The sequence below is a fragment of the Palaemon carinicauda genome, chromosome 19 (assembly GCF_036898095.1).
Source record: "Palaemon carinicauda isolate YSFRI2023 chromosome 19, ASM3689809v2, whole genome shotgun sequence".
In the NCBI taxonomy this organism is placed as follows: Eukaryota; Metazoa; Arthropoda; class Malacostraca; order Decapoda; family Palaemonidae; genus Palaemon; species Palaemon carinicauda.
In genome coordinates this window covers 44,357,260-44,361,263 of record NC_090743.1, presented here as the reverse complement: position 1 = coordinate 44,361,263, position 4,004 = coordinate 44,357,260, and the positions used below count along the sequence as shown (strand labels likewise).

The following is a 4,004-nucleotide window of genomic DNA, read 5'->3' as shown; positions in this document are numbered from 1 at the left end:
AGAGAGAGAGAGAGAGAGAGAGAGAGAGAGAGAGAGAGAGAGATGAATTGACCTTGCATTAATAAATTTCATTCTTACATCGAAGGAAATTATCAAACATAAAGAATATTTCTCCCACATTGACCATTTATAAAACAGGATTTTAAATTTTCTTTAGAAAATAAGCTAAGAAGAGTTATAAGTTAAAAAGAAAAACAATTAATAACATCAAATATATAAAGCTTGAACATCGAAAACTTCTAAAGATGTTCTTTTAAACTCGATTGCCAAAGGACGTAGTTGACTATCATGGACATCTGCATCCTTGTATAAATAGGATGACTTCATGGTCCTTGCCGGTGATGCCAATAAGAGTTGGCTTATGAGCAAACATCGGACCCCTCAGTTTAATCACCGAGGTTCGCAGGGTCTGTGATCATTAGTTTGTTGCTATTTTATGGTTAGCATCTGTTGATTTGTTAACTCCGTGTAAGTCTGGGGAATTTTTGTGATGTGTGAAGTGCTGTTTAATAATTATTCAGAGGTTTAGTTTAGAATATTGAAAAGTGTCTATTCTACAGAAGTCTGTATTAACTGTGATATTGGTTTCCCGTGTTTAGCATTTTTTTTTTTCTATCTTATTTTTGAGGTTTAAAATTTGGTACACTGATAGTGAGGTGTTTAGCAATTTCCACGTAACTTGTGTGACTTGAGACCTGAACTTTGGTGTCGTTCATTGTCTTAGTTTTCATTATGAAACTGCTTGTATAGTTAGGCTACCCTGCATAATATATTCAAATGCTGACGAACCAGATCTTCTTGGTTCTAGATAATATTAGACAATTTTTATATCGTCGGCAAACTGACTTTAATTAAAAGTCGGGGTTACCTAAATTCATATGAACTTTGGGAACTATTTTTATTAATTCTACCAACACAACTGTTATTAGGTTAAGCTAGAATTTAGAAGTCTAATCTCCAGAAATCTTTAAACCATGGCAAAATAACTTTTCTGTATTATTAAGCATTTCAGGATTCTGCAAGTTCTATTAGGTTCTGAAGATTGTTTGGTTTGGAAGTTTTCGGAATTTTAAAGGTGAGTAAACTATGGTTCTGAAATTGAGTGAATAACTATAGATTAGTCTATAATAGTTTTTCTAAGTCTGACTAAGTAGCTAAACTGGCTGCGATGCGTAATATTTTATTGTTATAAGGTTAGTCTAAATTTGTTTTTCTAAGGTTTATCAATGATTCGGCTTGAAACGTCTATCAATGATTCTGCGCTAAATATATTGTCTGAATATGATGATCCAAACATACAAAAGTTTGTCTGAAAGGTAATTAATTTTGTTTGTCTTAATACTACCTAATTTTACGTAATTTTAGTCTTGAATGTTTTTGTATTATGAACCTTTTTTTCCTGGTAATATCTGAATGTGATTATCTGGATAGGATAATCCTAACATCATAGTTTAATTAAAGGTTGCTGTTGCGTTTTTCAGTACCAGTCAAAATTAACGCTTTTAAAATTATATTAGTTTGTTCGGGTAAAATAACTTTTAAATTTGAGTATTAATTGTTAATGATTAACAATTTTAAATTAAATTAGTGACTTGGTTATTGGTTAACACTATTAATGTATTTTAACCATTCTTATATTCTAATACCGGACTTTCTTCCAGAGTTTCAAGGATTGAAATCTACGAAAGAAGTAAAAAAATTGTAAAGGACCATGAATATTTGTGAAGATTAGACTGAAACTGCCATTAAAACATTATACAAAAGGACCAATTATTAGTAGAGTATACAAAATATTGTTCAACACCTCACCTTATCTACTGAGATCTACGATTGAAGGTAAGATTTTCTAAATTTTTTAATTCTCACATTTGGCAGCCTACACCCCTGTAGGGGCCCGGCGGCCCCTACAGGGGTATAGGCTGCCCCCCATGCCCTTCCCGCAGGTCGCTTTATGACCTGCGGGGAGGGCGTGGGTTGTTTACTAATCCAAAATTGCTTTTAAAGGAATTTTATTTTATTTTGCAGTTGTAAGTAACTTAAACTATCTAGATTGTGTAATTAGTTTTCCAATTTGAGTAAATTAGTTATTAAGAATAAAACTTTAAACTTTTGAACTTTATAAGTAACTTGACCATTTTAAACGAATTGGAATTTTTTATCTTTTCAACAAGTTAATGAATTTTAATAAAGCTTCGAGCTGATATATAGCTAAAAACATTCTTGTATCTTCACCCATAATCCTGTTTGTTCCTGCGCATATATAAAACTTTCTAAACATTTAAGCTATAAAGAACTTGTTCAGCGTGAGTTGGATAATCAGCTCAAATAGCAAACAAGGTTGTTGTCGAAATGTGGTTATAAGTTTCCACCATCCTAGGTTAAGCCTCTTGACGTAGTTTTGTAACTTTGAGTTCGCATATTAAATCTTAGTTTCATGGTGTTAAAGCTCTTTTACTAATAGCATATAAGCTATTTACTGATTAGATAAAAGCTATTTTACTGATAAAATACAAGCTTATTTTACTGATTACATGTAAACCTTTATTTTACTTATTAGAAAAACTTTATTTTAATGATTAAATATAAGCTTTTATTGATAAGAAATGTAAGCTCTTTACTTTAATATCTAAGCTGTTTTAAATGTTTAAGCTGTATTTTGAATTAATGTAATTATAGTTTTTTTTTTTTTAAATATATCAAAGGACACTTTCTGGCGGAATCTTTTATCATTTCAGGTGTGGTTTATTGGAGCTGTACTCATTGAAATGACTAGGATGAACTTCACTGAACTTTATATTCTTGGAGGTGAGAATCGATAGATGGGATCTTGGGCGAGTACAGTGGTGAAGTGTTCGCCTAGCATTCGCATGGCAGCAGAGCCCTGCCCGGGACCATGAGTATCACTCAACTGGGAGGGCCACTGCTGTGGTTGGGCGCAGTGGGGGTCTGACTTTCCCGGCTGAAGTTCTGGCGAGCATCTAATCTGATGAAACTGTTTCAAACTCCTTATAACTTTTATATTTAAGATTATACCGGGCTGTTATAAAGTCTAGCGTTTTAGTAACTTCTATTGTGGTAAGCTTAAAATTAACAAGATTTCAGAATTTGTTTATGAAGTTTTTATAAACAGTTCAACCGTATACTGTAACTGTTTAAAAAATCTATCTGGCCACAATTTTGGGAATATGTATGCTTTATTAAGTATTAGCTACATTTATTTGTTACGAGTTAAAATAATCAGTGTTATCCAATAAAACTCATTTAGACCATCTGAGTATTTGCACAAAATTCTACAAAAGATATGAATTATTTCCAAAAATGAATTTCCATGTTCAGAATGAATTAAAGTAATCTAAATAATCAATTTACTATTTTTAATGACTACAAAATATCTATCTTTAGAGATTAAACTAAATTTTACTTGGTCAATGCATACTAGACTGTCAATTTAACTGACATTGACAGAGCAAAAAATTACAAATATCATCTACAGAAATGTTTGATTTTTGACTGCTGTCTCAAATGTTGTTAATATCTTGAGCTATTTTGGGATTTGCTTTTGTGTTGTGTATACAGTCTGCAAGGGGAAAGTTCATGCAGCGAACCAGGGTTGAACTTTGTTAGAGTAAACGAAAGGTAATAAATAAAAACATTAACTTAATCTCTCTAAAAGGGTCTTTGAAAGGGTTCCTTGATATGTTAAAACAAAACACTACTTGGCTTAAAATACTGAAGCGCTTTAATGATTTAAGTTACCTTAAAAAATACTTTGCTCTACGTCTACCTGTTATTGATACATAGTCTGAAAGGATATGGGTAAGGCAGTTTTGCTTATTTAAATCTTATTCCAAATAAGATATGTGACTATTAACTCTATAGCTGGAGGTTAGGAATTATGGAAAGCAGAGTTTCAAGATACAGGAAAAATCATTCAACACTGCTACCGGTTGAAACTTTTAACATAGCAGAAAATTGTTTACAGAAGCCATAAAGGTCATTTAAAT

General features: G+C 31.8%; 1 long non-coding RNA gene across 2 annotated transcripts; it reads left to right on the top strand.

The window, feature by feature from the left end:
* Nucleotides 1-386: 386 nt before the first annotated feature.
* Nucleotides 387-3,269, top strand: LOC137658231 (uncharacterized). 2 transcript variants are annotated; one of them, XR_011047283.1, is made up of 4 exons: nt 387-468; nt 1,005-1,075; nt 1,662-1,836; nt 2,736-3,269. It is a non-coding gene; the product is annotated as an uncharacterized lncRNA (long non-coding RNA). The 2 variants fall into 2 exon arrangements; XR_011047284.1 differs by adding an exon at nt 1,219-1,316 and having other exon boundaries at nt 400-1,075.
* Nucleotides 3,270-4,004: the final 735 nt, after the last annotated feature.